The sequence below is a fragment of the Chlorocebus sabaeus genome, chromosome 24 (genome assembly GCF_047675955.1).
Source record: "Chlorocebus sabaeus isolate Y175 chromosome 24, mChlSab1.0.hap1, whole genome shotgun sequence".
Classification (NCBI taxonomy): domain Eukaryota; kingdom Metazoa; phylum Chordata; class Mammalia; order Primates; family Cercopithecidae; genus Chlorocebus; species Chlorocebus sabaeus.
In genome coordinates this window covers 57,248,926-57,266,579 of record NC_132927.1, presented here as the reverse complement: position 1 = coordinate 57,266,579, position 17,654 = coordinate 57,248,926, and the positions used below count along the sequence as shown (strand labels likewise).

The window sequence follows — 17,654 nt, the reverse complement described above, 5'->3', positions numbered from 1 at the left end:
TATGTTGGCTGGGCACTTGGATGTGAAGAATTGTAGTGAGGTCACTTGGGCTTTTGAATGATTCTAGGAGCATTTTCTCTGCTCTGTGTTATGCCATAGTCTGTACATAGGGACCTAATTTTCTTATTTCGTTATTTAAAAATGTTTAAAGTTGTAGGTATGTCTTACCCCTTTCGTTTATTTGTAGGTGGTTTGGGGAAAGTCTAGGGGCAACCAAAGATCATCTGCTTGACTAGGCCCTTTGCCCTGAACCTCATGAAGAAATGATAGGAGGCAGACATATGTGCCTAAAAAGAGCGTTGAGCTCAGAGAAGAGCAACTCGGAGCTTTGGGGGTGTGCTTTGTAAGTATGCTTTCTCCCTGAATTTTGGAGATAACACATGTTTTTGCATATTTATGGTGGAAAAGACTATGCCAACAAATAGAGTTTTGGAAACAAGAATTCCCTTTCTAATATATAGTATAAAAAAGTATAGAATGGTTGTGTATACAATGTTACAAACATTCAGATGAAGAAACTAGTTAAGTTGAGATGTCCTTAACCTTAATAAAAGCAACAGTGATGCAGCTGTTTCTATTAAACAAGAAAATGAGAACCTATTTTGTCTCAGGCACTCTGTCAGGCACCTTTTACAGGCATTATATAATTCCTTTATCATGCTTTTACAAAGGAGGCAGTTGAGTCGCAGGTTATTTGATTTGTTTGGGATTCTGGAGCCAAAAGAGTGGTCGTTGTTTCCAGGTCTTCTGACTCCAAATTTCAGTCCCACCCACTGCCAAGGGGCTTCATTGCTGTTTATAAGTGCCCTCTAATAGAGTTTGATTCATATTCAACATTTTTGGGTTAAGTGTATCATATATGGCAGAATGTGTAGTTATTCATCTCTTTCAATGTTCAAAAAGTTATCTTAGTTTTTTTTTAAAAATATAGTGGTCCTTATATTATTATTGAGGTAAGAGATCATTATAATTTGTGATTTCCATAAATAAATTCAACATGAATTATAATTGATAATTAAAGGTGTAATGTTAAAAGTTTAAATTTACAACATAGATATAAAAATTCTGAATCTTTTTTTGGATTTCATATTGTGCTTCAATAAAAGGTTCTGAAACGTAGAGGGGAGACACACTGTGGCCTTGCAATACTAACACTGTGTGGTGGGGCATGGTGGTTCACACCTGTAATCCCAGCACTTTGAGAGGCTGAGGCGGGCGGATCATGAGGTCAGGAGATCGAGACCATCCTGGCTAACATGATGAAACCCCGTATCTACCAAAAATATGAAAAAATTAGCTGGGTATGGTGGCAGGTGCCTGTAGTCCCAGCTACTTGGGAGGCTGAGGCAGGAGAATGGCGTGAACCCGGGAGGCAGAGCTTTGTGTGCCACTGCACTCCAACCTGGGCAGCAGAGCAAGACTCCGTCTCAAAAAAAAAAAAAAAAAAATACTAACACTGTGTATAAGATCAATGGTGTACCAACTTTATAGGATTAGGCCAGGTGCATTGACTGATGCCTGTAATCCCACACTTTGGGAGGCCAAGGCAGGAGGATCGCTTGAGCCTAGGAATTTGAGAATACCTTGGGCGACATAGCAAGACCCCTTCTCTACAAAAAAAATAAAAAAATTAGCCAGGCATGGTGGCATGCACCTTTGGTCCCTGCTACTCAGGAGGCTGAGGTGGAATGATTACTCAAGCTCAGCAGGTCGAGGCTGCAGTGAACTGTGATCACACTACTACACTCCAGCCTGGGTGACAGAGTAAGATGCTGTCTCAAAAAAAAAAAAAAAAAAAAAAGGATTAAAGAATTTTAGAGCTGGATGGGGGGCCTATTAGGATAATTTGGTCCAGAAATTTTGAAAATAATATAAAAATAATCTAGATTTACTAGATTATTAAAAACTATGTTAGCATGTATATTATAGAATACACTATCCATGTAATGTCTCTGGGTTGAATCTGATATGAAGTAGTTTCAATACATTCATACTGTCGTATAGTGTGTTTTTCTTTTTTGTAACAACATAGTGTTACAGGTCAGCACTTAGGATTCAACCTTGTCTCTTTTAACAGATACGTAGTATCCCAGTGATTAGATACATTTTATGTATTCTTATCCAGTGGATTTATATTTTTTTCTTATTTTACAAGTATAAAAAAATTCATTCACTCTGTTGCCCAGGGTGGAGTGAATGAATGTGCTCATGGATGAATGGATGAGTGAATTAAAATTTCTGAAGAATTTCTACAGTGAAATTCTTATGCATATGTCTATACGTAAAATATATCTATCTATATAAATATCTTCTTTTATCTTCCTAGGATAATAGTCATAGAAATAGATTTTCTGGGTCAACATCTATGTATATTACAGATTGATTGATTGAGACAGGGTCTCACTCTGTCACCCAGGCTGAAGTGCAGTGGTGCGATCTTGGCTCACTGCAGCCTCTACCTCCCAGGCTTGAGAAATCCTCTCACATCAGCCTTCTGAGTAGTTAGGACTACAGGTGTGCACTACCACACCTGGCTAATTTTGTTTTATTTTTTTGTAGAGACAGGGTCTCACTATGTTGCCCAGGCTCATCTCGAACTCTTGGGCTCAAGCAGTCCTCCTCTCTTGGCCTCCCAAGATACTGTGATTACAGGCATGAGCCACTGCGCCTGGCCTGTATTATTTATTTTTACTTGTATTGCCAGGTTTTTCTCCAGAAAAGCTAATGTAGCTTTTTTTTTTTTTTAAATTTTTAATTTTTGTGGGTACATAGTAGATATACATGTTAATATAGTTTTTTATAGTTAATACTCTTACAACAAGGTATAACTTTGCTAACCCTGTGAGAGGTTTTTTTCATCTGTATAAAACAGATAGACAAGAATATCATTTTATTATTTTAATTTGCAATTATTTAGTGAAATAACAAATAGCATTTGTTAAGGTCATTTGATTTCTGTGAATTGTCTGTTTATATATCTTTTGAGTCTTTTACAACTGGACTGTTCTTTTCCTTGTGTTTTTGAAGGAGCTGATTAACCCTTTGGTTCCCATATAACGCAACTATTTTTGTGAGTTTTTCTTTTAGGTTTTAAATCTTGTTTCTGGTATCTTGTTATCACTAATTATGAATGACCCTAAGAGGCTTATCAGGCTTTTGTCAGATATGTACACCTCTCTGAAAGGTGTAATGCTGGTGCTTGGAGTATTTGGGAGATGGGAATATTTGTGGTTACATGAATCCATTTAATTCATTCTGATAAACATTTTCCTTCCTTCCTTCCTTCCTTCCTTCCTTCCTTCCTCCCCTCCCCTCCCCTCCCCTCCCCTCCCTCCCTCCCTCCCTCCCTCCCTCCCTCCCTCCCTCCCTCCCTCCCTCCCTCCTTCCTTCCTTCCTTCCTTCCTTCCTTCCTTCCTTCCTTCCTTCCTTCCTTCCTTCCTAGATGAAGTCTTGTTCTGTCACTCATGCTGGAGTGCAGTGGTGTGATCTTGGCTCACTGCAACCTCGACCTCCTGGGTTTGAGTGATCCTCCCACTTTGGTCTGTCAAAGTGTTGTGATTGCAGGCATGAGCCACTGTGCCTGGCTTGATAAACATTTAGAATCTACTCTGCCGACAGGGTTTGCTATGAAACAGGTGCTGGTGAATGGATGAATAAGTGCTTGTGAATGAATGTGCTCATGGATGAATGGATGAGCTTTAATTCTCTGCTTCCAGGCACTGGTCCATTTGATTCTGCCTCCTGCTCTGAGGTGCTGGACCAGGGTGGACTCCTGATGAAATCAGAGCAAAAATACAGCCTGGAACTGAGCCTGCTAGGTTTTGGTTGTGGAATAGAGATGTCTGTGTGGAAGAAAGCTTTCTACTTTTTTGAGTTTGGGCAAGTTAACTTTTGGAAGCTGTTTCCTTACCTGTGATATTGGTTACAGCTATGTTTACTCTACAGGGCTGTTGTTGGGGTTAAATTAGTTAATACAAGTAAAGTGCTTAGAACAGGGCCTGGCACAGAAACGGGCCATTTAATTGTTGAGTTATTAATATTATTGCTTATTTTTGCTTCTACCATGATGACCGCCACCACCGCTACCATCATTATTGTATTCTTTAAAAACGATTAATTTCTGTTTCACTTAAGCTAGCTCATGTGTGTTCTGTTTTTTTGGGGGGACTCACAGCCTTAATTCCAACAATAAGTACTTTATTCTTTTTTTTTTTTTTTTAAGACAGAGTCTCACTGTGTCACCCAGACTGGAGTACAGTGGTGCAATCTCGGCTCACTGCAACCTCTACCTTCTGGGTTCAAACAATTCTCCTGCCTCAGCCTCCCAAATAGCAGGGATTATAGGTGCTCAGCACCACACCCAGCTAATTTTTGTAGTTTTAGTAGAGACGGGGTTTCACCATGCTGGCCAGGCTGGTCTCGAACTCCTAACCTCAAGTGATCCACCCACCTCGGCCTCCCAAGGTGCTGGGATTACAGGCATGAGCCACTGTGCCCACCCCAGCCCTTTGTTCTTATCAGCTTATTTTGCTTTTAGGGAAGAGTACCTTTACTCACTGGTGCACCTGTTTTTTTTGTTTTTGTTTTTTTGCCTTTTCGCCACTGCCATTTACATGTAACAAGTGTATCGATTTAAAAGTTGAGTTTTGGAAATAGTCTTCTTGCCTGGATTTGAATCCTGGCTCTGCCACTTAAGTTACTTTGCTTCTTTAAGCCTTAGTTCTCTTTTCTATAAAATGGGGATGATAATAATAGTGTTATGAGGATTAAATGACAGAGTGTATGTAAAGCACTTAGTACAGAATTTAGTCCATAGAAAACCATAAATCAGTAGCTATTATTGTTTAAATAAAGTTGAACATTATTATGCCTTTGTATAAATGTCAGCAAGTAATATATCATAGTCTCATAATTTTACCAAAAAGCAAACTAAAACAAATTTTCTTTTCTGTCTTGGTTTATATATGTTTCCAGTTGTGGGGTCTCCTAGTTATTTAGAAGGTTGCTTTAAGGTGTGGTTTGAATCCAGGCTTTTCTAGCTGCTTAACTACTGGGAGCCTTAGTAGTTCTTCGTTTGCAAAACAGGGACTACTTTGTTCATTTAAGAAGTAAATATTGAATGTGCCAAACACTAAGACACTATTCTGGAGCCTGGGAATAGATAAACAAGAGCTAGTATATGCCCTTGGGGAGGTTAGAAATCCTCTTTGTAAGGTTGGCCTGAGGTTAAGCCAAGCTTTGCAGAGATACTTGACTGTATGCAAAGTACCTTTCATACCGAGGTGCTCAGGAAATGGTGATTCTCGGGTTTGTACCTCTGATGTTCTGATTTCCAGCTATGTGCTCCAATCGTTAAATCCAGTATGTTTCTACTTTATCGAGGTTTTAAAAAACATTTCATATCGATACCTTTAATTTTAAGGTCTGCTCAATAAACTTTTGCCAAAGGATGGTCTTTGAGTTCTTAGGCAAGAAATCATGATCTTCTTCCTGACCCTTAAAATTGGCTGTGCCATAGTTTGCTGAACCATCTGGTACTACAAAGCAGTTTTAGGATGAAGGCCATTATTTGTGTAACTTATTAGGACAGGAGGCTTGAAAGCTGGGAATTAACTGCAGAGGGTGGGGAAAGTATGTCACAGTGTTTGCAGGAAAGAAGTGTAGCAAACCCTCAGCCGGTGGTTACACAGGACTCTCAACAATAAGTGCCTTGCTTGCATGGATCCTAATGGTAGATAGGGCTTGTCTGAAGTCTGCCATCTTATTTCTTGCATATTGGACCTGCCTGGCATCAGAACCTCAACTATTTTGCAATCTGAGGCTTATTTCCCACACATAAATATTCCTCTCTAGCTACTAATCTCTTTCTTTCTTCACATATCCAGATTTCCTAAAAGAATGATTTATACACAGTGCTTCTGCTTTTTCACCTCCTATTTTCTCCGCAACCTGGCATCATCCTCACCTAAGCTGTTTTACTGAGACTGCTTTTGATGCAGTCACTAGCACTTCCAAAGGATACTTTCTATTCCTTTTCCTACTTGGCATATTTGTTGCATTCATCTCTCAGTTAGAGTTCAGTCAGCATTTGCCCCTAAACAGGCGAGACAGATGTCCCACAGTAATTTTGACAGGGAAAGTTTAACATACAGGAGCAGTTGGTAAACCATATCCCATGGGCTAAATTTAGCCTACCACAGGTCAAATCAAGCGACCCCATTCATCTGTAATTGTCTGTGCTTTTGTGCTACAGCTGGCAGAGGCTAATAGTTGTGGCAGAGAAAAAAAGTTTGCTGACTCCTGATATAATGAACTATAAGGGGATTATCTGTAAAAGGACAGAGATGACTCTAAAGAATCCCCTGGGCTGAGAGAGAGTGCCCAAAGGAGGTATAAATGGGAGGGGGCTCTCTTCAAGGCTGGGATTCAGACCTTGTTGGAGAAGGTGTGGCTGTAGTCCCCGAATGGTGGAGAGACTTGCTGAGTTACTGGGCCATAGCTGATCCACAGTTGCTGGACAAGGAGGGGACACTGTTCCTAATTAAAGGCAGAGTGATGCTGGAAAGCAGGGAACCGCACCACAAATGATGGGCAGGAAATACCTCTTCAGGATGCTGGTAGGGTGAAGCAGGGGGATTGACTGTGAGGGTGTCTGTCAGATTCACTAAGAATCTGAGTAGGGGTTGGGTTACTGAGGCTTGATGGGAAGCTGCCCAATGCAGGTACTGCTGACACTTGATGGAGTTGAGTACCACTGGATATCCCTCACACAAGATGCTGAAATGAAAATGCAACAAACGGAAAACATGGAACCAGAAAGAGAAGCCCCTTCCTACTGCAGTGTCCTTTTAAAAAATCGTTATTATGATTATCATTATTTTTGGTTTCAATAGTTTTAAGGCAGGGATCCCCAACCTTTTTGGCACCAGAGGCACTTTTCATGGAGGACAATTTTTTTACAGATTGGGAGGCAGAGAGAAGGATGGTTTTGGGATGATTCAAGTGCATTACATTCATTGTGCACTTTATTTCTGTTATTACACTGTAATATATAATGAAATAATTATGCTACTCACCATGGAGTCAGTGGGAGCCCTGAGCTTTTTTTTCCTGCAACTAGACAGTACCATCTCGGGGTGATGGGAGACAGTGACACCCAAAGTGTGTTGCTTATGTCCATTCTACTTTGTAGTCTCATTTTGGTTGCTGTCACTGCAGAAAACCCTGCTTCACAAAGATAGGATGTTGGCAATGGAAGCAGGCTTTTTGGTGCACAAGGCGATCTCAGGATATTTTGCCTTGACTTAAATCCAGAACATATAGAGGTTTGAAGTTGTCTCAGACATACTTTTAAGGCCAGAGTCATTTGCAGTCTCAAGAAGTTGATCCTCTTCTAGCATGAACAGAGTTGATTCACCTGATTTATTTACAAGTGGATCGTGGAACCATTTCTTCCCAATTTGGGGATCTTTGGTGGTTGAGAAGTATGTTGGTCTGTTCTCATGCTGCTACGAAGAAATACCCGAGACTGGGTAATTTATAAAGGAAAGAGGTTTAATTGACCTACAGTGCCGCATGGCTGTGGAGGCCTCAGGAAACCTACAATCATGGTGGAAGGGAAGCAAACATGTCCTTCTTCCCATGGCATCAGGAGAGAGAAGTGCCAGGCAGAGGAGGGAAAGCCCCTTATAAAACCATCAGATCTTGTGAGAACTCACTACTATCACGAGAACAGCATGGTGGGTAACTGCCCCCATGAGTCAGTTACCTCCCACCAGTCTCTCCCACGACACATGGGTATTACGAGAACTACAATTCAAGATGAGATTTGGGTGGGGACACAGCCAGACCATATCAGGAAGTAGTGCTCAAACTCCTTTGAAAGCTGAGATAGATGATCATACACCAGCTGGGAGAAAGGAGGCCCTGGCTCAGTCTCTTTCAAAATCTCTGCTAATATTTGAAACATGTCAAAACTCCCAATGTTCACTGGTTGCCCCCATAAATCTAGTTTGGTTTTGAATGCATCCACTTTATCTGCTGACTTGAACACAGTTGTCATTTTCCCATGAAGGGACAGATTGAGTTTGTGGAGCAGGTCGAATTTGAATATGTCACACAAGTAAACAAGTTTTGCAACCCATTTGTCACTGAAATGTGCTGCCAGTAGTGACTATTTCTAAAAGAGCTCTCTGGAGTGGCTCTTGTAACTCAAAATCTCTGGCCAGTGACCTACCTTTAGAAAGCCATCTCACTTCTGTGTATAAGAGATGACGTGTGTACTCTGCATCTATCTCCTCACAGAGCTGCAAGAACAGACATGAGTTAAGGGCACGTACTTTAATGTGACTGGTAATTTTAATCACATCCTGCAAAACGTTGTTAAGTTCGGGTGACATTTTTCAGCTACCCAGCATTTCTCCATGGATGACACAGTGCATAGACTCATATTCAGAAGCACCCTCTTTGACTTGAGTAGTGAAACCAGCAAGCCATCCAGTCATGGCAGCTGCTCTGTCTGTGCACATACCGACACAAAATGACCAATTTGGTTTTCCTGATATGTAGTCATTCAAAGACTTTAATAGTTCTGCAGCTGTGGTGTTGGTTGGCAACAAAAGTACACATATGGTATCCTCATGCACATCCTCCTGAAAAATATATCGCATAAAAACAAGCATTGGTGCCTTATTGTCAACATTGATAGGCTCATCAACCTGGATTACATACCATGATGACTCATTAATCCTCTTTAGCAATTGTACCTCAGTATCCTCTGTTATTCATCCATTCATCTAGTTGTAGTGCTAACCAAAAGAGGAACATGTGCTACCTGTTGAACTGCAGTCTCTCCTAAAAGTTCATGACAGATGTCCTTAGCAGCAAGCAGGTCAACTCTTCACCAATAGTGAAGGACTTCTTAGCTCTAGCAATGTGGTTAGCCACTAAGAATGATGCTCACAGTGCACATGCATTTGATGAAGTGGTGACCTTCAATAATTGCTTCTGTTCTTCGTATTCATGTTTTTTTCCTTTGAGACACTCCAAAGGCTTGTCTTTTAATGCAGGGTGCATGGTCTCCATGTGGTGAAGCAGTTTTGAAGGTTTCATGGCTTTATTGCATAGCTGGTCACCACATATACAAAGCAGGCTTGGAGAAGGTGAATCACCTGTTGCAATGAACTCTTAATTTAAGTAGGACTCTTGGTAATTTTTTTAAATGTAGTTTTCTTTTTTGTTGGCACTTTTAACATCTTCTGCTGTCCTGTCATTGGATCTTTCCCCCTTTTCAAAGAGGTTCTCCAGGGACATTTGCTTTTTACTCATTTTGGCTAGGGTTAGCTTGTGGGCTTACCAAAACAGTGACTGAGACAAGCGCATAGTGCAGGAAAGAGGTATGGACAGAAGTGGTAAATAAAAGAATGGGCGGGCCACGTGCAGACTGAAGTAAGTATCAGATTCTGACTTAAAGCCTGCTGCCAGATGCAGCTTGTCACTTGCTACTCACTGATAGGGTTTTGATATGAGTCTGCAAGCCATCGATTTACTATGGTCTCTGTGCAGTCAAACCTCTCTGCTAGTGGTAATCTGTATTTGCAGCTGCTCCCTAGGAATAGAATCACCACCTCAACTCTACCTTGGGTCATCAGACATTAGATTCTCATAAGGAACACACAACCTAGATCCCTCGCCTGCACAGTTCATAGTACAGCTTGTGCTCCTAGGACAATCTAATGCCACCGCTGATCTGACAGAAAGTGGAGCTCAGGTGGTAACACAAGTGAAGGGGGGCGGCTGTAAATACAGATGAAGCTTTGCTCACCCACCCACTGCTCACCTGCTGCTGTGCATCCAGGTTCCTAACAGGCCATGGACTGGTAGTGGTCCTTGGCTCATGGCTGGAGACCCCTGCTTTAGGGTGCAAGTGGTTTTTGGTTACATGGATGAATTGTATAGTGGTGAAGTCTGGGATTTTAGGCACCTGTCACCTGAGTAGTGTACATTGTACCCAATGGGTAGCTTTTCATCTCTCAACCCCCTCTCACACTGCCCCCTTCTGAGTCTCCAGTGTCCACCCTACCACTCTGTATGTCTTTGTGTACCCATAGCTTAGCTCCCACTTATAAGTGAGAACATGAAATATTTGTTTTCTGATTTCTGAGTTACTTAGAATAATAGCCTCCGGTTCTAACCAAGTTGCTGCAAAATACATTATTTTGTTCTTCTTTATGGCTGAGTAGTATTCCCATGGTATACGTATGTACCACATTTTCTTTATGCATTCATCAGTTGATGGGCATTTAGGTTGATTCCATATCTTTGCAATTGTGAATTGTGCTGTGATAAACATAGATGTGCAGCTGTCTTTTTGACATAGTGACTTATTTTCCTTTGGGTAGATACCCTATAGTGGGATTCTTGAATCAAATGATAGACCTACTTTCAGTTCTTTGAGAAATCTCTACTGTTTTCCGTAGAGGTTGTACTGATTTACATTTCCAGCAGTAGTGTATAAACATTCTTTTTTCATTACATCGATACCAATATCTGTTGTTTTTTGACTTTTTAATAATGGCCATTCTGCTGGAATAAGGTTGTGTTATTGTGGTTTTCATTTGGATTTCTCTGATTAGTGATATTGGTCTTTTTTTTTTCATATTTGTTGGCCATTTGTATATCTTCTTTTGAGAAATGTCTATTTATGTCATTTGCCCACTTTTTAATAAGATTACTTTTTTTCCCCAATATGTTTGAGTTCCTTGTAGATTCTGGATATTAGTCCTTTGTTGGATACATAATTTGCAAGTATTTTCTCCCATCCTGCAGGTTGTTTATTTACTCCGATGATTATTTATTTTGCTGTGCACAAACTTTTTAGTTTAATTAGGTCCCATTTATTTATTTTTGCTTTTGTTGCATTTGTGGTCTTAGTCATGAATTTGTTGCCTAGGCCAATGTCTAGAAGAGTTTTTCCTAGGTTTTCTTCTTAAGTTTTTATAGGTTTAGTTCTTAGATTTAAATCTTGAATCTGTCTTGAGTTAATTTTGTATATGGAGAGAGACAGGGATCTGCCTTCTTTCTCAGGAACACCTATGATTCTTAGGTTTGGCCATTTTACATAATTCCATATTTATTGGATATTTTCTTCATATCTTTTCATTCTTCTTTATTTTTGTCTGATTTACTTAGAAAGCCTTGTTTTCGAGCTCTGAAATTCTTTCTTCTTCTCGATCTAGTCTAGTGTTAAGAGTTTTTGCTGCATTTTATAGTTCCCTAAATGTGCCTTTCACTTTCAAAAGTTCTCATTTTTTTTTCTTTGAAATGTCTGTCTCTTTAGAACATTTTTCATTCATGTCCTGAATTGTTTCATTGATTTCTTTATGTTGGTTTTCACCTTTCCCTTTTATCTTCTTGAATAACTTAATAATCAACCTTTTGAATTTTTTATCTGGTATTTCAAAAATTTCACCTTGGTTTGGATGCATTGCTGGAGAGTTAGTGTGATCTTTTGGGAGTGTTATGGAACTCTGTTTTTTCATATTGCCAGAATGATTTTTCTAGTTTCCTTCTTATTTGGGTAGACTGTTTCTTCTACTTATTTTTGAATTTGTTTTTGATTGGACAGGGATTTTTAAGAACTTTTTCTCCCCTCTGCCCTGCCTTGAGGGTATGACTTTAATGTTTATAGTTGATTGTCACCTAGTTTTGGCTTTGGGTACTTTCAATGCCAAAGACTCATTTGTATGAGTTTCTTGGTTACAGAAAATCTTTGTGTGATGGCTTTCTCTGATGCTGGTTATAATAGCAATGTGCTGGGTGTGTGAACAGGTTTACTCTCTCCTGTGGGGGGCTGGAGTGAGAAATCTTCTGACGCTTACCTCATTCCTCAGTGGTATGCACTTAATTTTTTTTTTTTTCCTATTGTTTTATTTACTGGGTTGAACAGTTCAGGCTACAGGCCAGTAGGAGGTACCCATGGTGAAAAACAGCTACAACTAAAGCAGTTGGGTAAATGCAGTATCCCAGTGGTGGGCAGAGGTCACAGCCTTGACAGAGATGGCTGGGGAAGCTCTCAGTGAAATGCACTGAGGTCTTTTTGTGGGCAAGGGAGGGAGCCACCACAGCCTCCCTTCCTGGCCACCAGGAAAGTGATCCATCTCCTAGTCACACTCTGCATGAAGTTCTCTGACTATTCCCATTAGACAGGCACCTCTTTTCATCTGTGTAGAGGGGGATCGTGACTCTGGCTTTCTTGCAAGCCTGAACCTGGAGGACACTCCTCTTGTGGGGATGCAGCCACCCTGAAGTGTTATGGAAAGGCTGTCTGCAGATGCACCCATGCCATGCTCCTGTGGGAGGAGCCCCAGCTGTGTCTGCAGTGCTGAGTGAGGGGGAGAAAAGTCCCCTTCTCCAAGATCCTTCATGAGCACCAAGGCTGCCTGACAATTGGGGTAGAGCCGCATACTTTCCCTACTGAGCCCAGCACTGCACCTGTGCCTCTGCTGAAAGAGATTTCCCACAAGTGGAAAGTTCAGGGACTCAGAGCCTGAGTCTGGTTTCTTTTGTCCGACGGAGTGTCTGCCCTCTTAATGTGGTACGCTGCCCCTTACCCTAGGAGTAGCAGTTTCTGAGGGCCAGACTACTGTGAATCTTGCTGCTGCTCTGGGTCTAGCCACCTCGTGGGGCTGCCACACTCTAGGCTGGTGCTGGAGAATGTCTACAAGGGATCCACTGCTGTGAACTGTCCTCCAGTTTCCCAACAGTGAGTACTAGCATGGCTCTGATGGGGGTGAGAGGAGAGTGACACACTCTGTGAGATTTCCTTGGTTATAAATAGCCTTAGTGTGTTGGCTTTCTCAAATGCCAGCTGTAGTAGTAATGTACTGGGCCTGTGGACAGACTCAGGGCCTCCTGGTGAACCAGGGCGATGCAGGCAATGGTGGTAGCTGAGGTCATGCATAACGTTTTCTCTTCCTGAGCACTATGATGTCCCTGCAGATATTGTAATGGGCTGTGCTGGTTTGCTTCCAGCCTGTAGGTGGTGCTTGCAAAAGAGCACCAGTTGTACCATTAGTGGTGGGAATTGTGCTTGCCTTATGTTACCCAGGGGAGGTACTCTGGTGTCTCAGGCAATGGGTGGGGCCATGAAGCATGCAAAAGTCTCTGTCGTGTTAGGCTACTAGAGTAGGTGGATGGGCAAAGCTAGTCGGAGCTGGGTCAGGCAAGTCCACAGTCTGGCTCGCCACATTTGAGTGCAAACAGTGGCCCCAATGGGGATTAGAGGACAGTTCCCTGGTCACAGGGGTAATGTTCCAGGGAGGAACACAGCTACCTCTGCTGTACCGAAGAATCCACAAGGGGAAGGATGGGATAGCAGGTGGCAGTAAGCCCCACTCAGCTCCCATGAACTTGGCAAGGCAGGTCTCATACCCACGGTGTTGTGCTAGCAGTAGCTAGCTGGGTTCCAGGCAGCCCTCAAAACTGTCCCAAGACATAAGTGTTCCCAACTGACACAGAAACCAGCTTTTAGGTCGTGCACCTCCTGGTCAGCCGGTGAAGCAGAGGCTCCCAGGTCCTGTGCCTGCAGCTGTAGCACACTTTCTGCCTACTCCTCGGTTCTGACCAAGGGCGTTTGTCCCCACTAAAGATTATATCACAGGTCTCAGTTGGGAGCTTCTCTCAACCTGTGACCACTGCCTCAGTTAACCAGCAGACTTCAGGTGAGGTCCCTTTTGAGGTAGGATCAGGAATGGCTTCCCTCTGTCCCTGCTTGGGTCTGGGAGTAAACATGGTTCAATGCTGCTCCTTTTCATAAAACCTCACTGCTCCCTAAGTCAGCACCAGGGCTGGGCAGGGTTAAGGTGTTATCCTGTGGCCTGGATTGCTCGGCTCCCCAGTGGGAGAGTGTATCATGGAGGCAGTCTCTCCCCACTCATGCTCTGGCAGCTACCAGTTTTCCTCCTGGTTTATCGTGTAGACTACTGCCCACTGCTTCTTTCAAAGGGTTTGTAGTTTCTTTCAGTGTTTTTAAGTTCCTATGTTGCTTCTTGGAAGAAAATTCGTAGCATGACTTTCTGCACACTATTTTGTTTTTCCAAGTGGGAGAGGCGTGCCAACGATGCCTCCATTCCACCATCTTGGAGTTAAAAAAAGAAAACAAAAAAAAAACCAACCCTTCCAACACTTTCTATGACAAAGTTTAACATTATGCTAGCTACAAAGGAGAAATATTTAAAGGCCTCAGCTCTATTTGTGAAGAGCAGACAATGAAGGATGGAGTTGGAGTTGAAAGGCAATTCATTGATTACTGGGAAATTGTAAGTTTTTTTTTTTGCTGTTTTGAAACCCTTCTTTTCATAACTTCTGTTATATAGTTTCCTCTAGTTTTCCACCTACCTTTCATGTTTCTTCTCAATCTCATTTGCCACCTCCTCTGTCTGCCTTTTGTATATTGGAGTTCTTCTGGGTTTTCTTTGGTTCTACTTCCTTTCTCACCATGCATTTTTTTCTTGGTGATCTTATCCACCCCTATACTGATGACTATCAAATATTTCCTTAGACTCACATATCCAGTTACTTATTAGACATCTTTAGTTTGATATTTCCTCCCTGAAACACAAATTGATCCTCTCTTCATAATTGAAGCTTAGACAAGTTCAATTTAGAACATATGTTCTCCTAAAAGCTCTTTCTTTTCATTGATTTCTTTGCTCAGTTTAATAGTTCAGGATCCATCCAGCTACCAAAACCTGGAACTTGTGATTCATCTTTTACTCTTTTACCTTGCCCTCAGAGTTAATTCATCCCTGCTACACTTCATTTCCGCTGCCACTGGCTTAGGTACCCACCATTCATTACCTAATAGATTGCAACAGCCTCCCAGCTGTTCTGCTGTTGATGTGCTTATTACCATGTTACTCTCCACTCAGGATTCTTCAGTTTTTTTTTCTTTAGTTATAGTAGTGGCTTTCAAATGTTTTTATTTTCTTTTGAAAATAGTAGAATCATTGAAAAAAACCCATGAAACCATAGCATGAAAATCAGATGAGGGCAGAACTTCCCTGGTAGAAGAATGCAAGAGCTGAGCTTATTTGGATCCTGTCTACTTTTCTCTGAGACAGTTTTTAATTGGATTCTATTTCCTTGTCTCATCCACCTGTCAAACTTATGTGCATCCTTCAAGATGAGTGGAAAAATCCTAACCTGACTCCCCAAGGATTTTGTTGTATTAACTCACCATTTACAATACACTTAAACGTCTTTCTCTCCTGTCAAAGACTATGACTTATTTATTTACTTTCATCTTTCATTTCTAAATGTAGTGACAACTCATTAAATGATGAAAAATCAATTTAAGTATCTGATTCTGTTTCCTAATGTATTATGTTCACTAACATAACAGAACTGACTGGTGGACTGGACAGTTTTTGATTTTGATCTTTTATAAATTTGCCAAAAGGCTTTGAGCAGATGAAGTTAAAGAAGAGCACCGATGTAAAGAAGACAGGTACAATTGTTAACCGTTTCTACATGGTAATGTCTGCTGGCTTGTTAACTTTTTCACTTGAAGGATGAGGCAAAGCTCTCAAGTCCTACAGCTATTGAAACTCTATTAGTCCATTTTCACACTGCTTTAAAGATACGACATGAGACTGGGTAATTTATAAACGAAGAGGTTTAATTGACTTACAGTTCCGCATGACTGGGGAGACCTCAGGAAACTTACAATCATGGCGTAAGGTGAAGGGGAAGCAAGCTTGGACCTTCTCCTATGGTGGCAGGAGAGAGAAGAGTAAGAAGTGAAGAGGGAAGAGCCCCTTATAAAACCATCAGATCTTGTGAGAACTCACTATCATGAGAGCAGCATGGAGGAAACTGCCTCCATGATCCTGTCACGACCCATCAGGTCTCTCAGTAAATGCATGGGGATTATGGGGATTACAATTTAAGATGAGATTTGGGTGGGGACACAAAGCCTAACCATATCAGAAACAGTGACAAATACATTCTAAAATTTGAACTTTGTTAATGATTAAGCGTAAAATACACTCTCAATTTTCCCTTACCCCCTACATATCAACACAATTACCTTGAACATCTTCTTTGAGGACGATTACCTTGGACAAGGACAGCTGAGGCACTTGGAGGCCACAGAAGCAATCACCTACTTAACATGCACTAGTCAGTCTTTGTGAAATATCACCCCGATGCTGGGTGCTTATCTTTTATGGAACAGCTTGCAAATCCTAATTGTTTTAAACTGGCTCAGAGGCAAAGAGATTTGGGAATCAATAAATTACAGCTCTCATACATACAAATGTGCATCATTATAATGAAGACAATCTGATGGCTCTTTAGGTCAAATAACAAAAGAGGTGGACTTGAGTTTGTAAAGGCTCATTGTCAATCCTCTTATTACAAGGGTTGAATGCAGTTTTACTCTCTTTAGTTGCAGTATTCAAGTTTGCATATGGGCATTTGTTTTAGATGGATAGATCCTCAGTGGGAGTGAATTGATGAGGATTCATTATTTGCTCTGGTGGCTGTATTTTTTCTTTATAAGGTTCATTAAGACAGAAGCAACCATATTTATGCCTTTAAATACTGATTTGTTGGGAGCAGCTAAATAAGCTATTCTAAGAATTGTAATATCAGACCCAGAGCTTGCTCTAAGATTCCAGACTTTCTCCCAAGGTCAGCCGTCTTAGTCTTCTCTAGAGATCTAGAAAAAGCTCATGTCTGAAAAGTAGACAGCACAAATGTTGTTGCTTGCTTGTTAATAAGAAATTTTGTTGCACCAGCAGGTGGTAGTAAGCTGCAGAAGAGTGTTTACTGTTTTTTCTCCAGTTGAAAGAAATACCTTTCTCAGCTTTAACCGGAATTTAGGTATTTCTGTTTCTTTAAATTGTTATTCAAGAGTTTGGTCATTCTTCAAATTTAGCAGTTCTTCCTTTTCTTTCATCAGTGTGTGATGCTGAAATTTCTTATGATAATGAGGGTAAATTTCTTATCTAATTGAACTTTTTTCTTTTAAATCTTTAAAGGCAATGATGAAGATTTTCCTTGAGCATACATAATTGTTTTTTTCTACTAGTCTTAATAATTCTTCTTTGGGCTTCAAATTATAATAGTGATTAAATATAACTTGTGAACCATTTTTAATTTGTTTTCCAAAGTAGAATTTGATTGCATAGGTGATGTTGCTACACATTAGTATATTTTTATATCCTCCAATTTTTACGTTCATTCTAGTATTTTAGAATGTTTCTTTAAGTGAGTCATCTTTGAATCTAGTAACTGCACCTCAGTAAAACTACAAAGAGAAAATAATATAAATTAAAAGAAATTTTCTTTTAATTCATAAACTCATGATAAATGTTTCGTTTGGTCAGTGAATGCTCTTCAGTATGAAATAGTAGAGATTGGCCCTGTGATCGGCTCATTTCTTCAGCTCATCAGTTGGTGAGAACTAGTGGCATGGCCCTACCTAGGTAGATGCCAGGGGACTAGGACATAAGGTCAAGAAGTTGCCAGGGAGGAAAAGGACACAGTTACCAAGAAAATGGAAGTTCTGAATATAGAGCTTTTATTTAATTAAATTTTCTGGGTTGACAGCCTGTTAATCTGCTGTCAGCCTATTAATCTATCTCTGT

The 17,654-nt window shown here is 40.8% G+C and overlaps 1 protein-coding gene across 8 annotated transcripts in view; it reads left to right on the top strand.

Moving 5' to 3' along the window:
• The window catches only part of CEP128 (centrosomal protein 128), a 442,691-nt gene that overhangs the window by 2,125 nt on the left and 422,912 nt on the right, over positions 1–17,654 (top strand). For all 8 annotated transcript variants that reach the window (XM_073011225.1, XM_037984338.2, XM_073011227.1 and 5 more), the window contains one exon: positions 188–343. The gene's annotated coding sequence lies outside the window, so the exon portion shown is untranslated. The remainder of the gene's footprint in view (positions 1–187; positions 344–17,654) is intronic.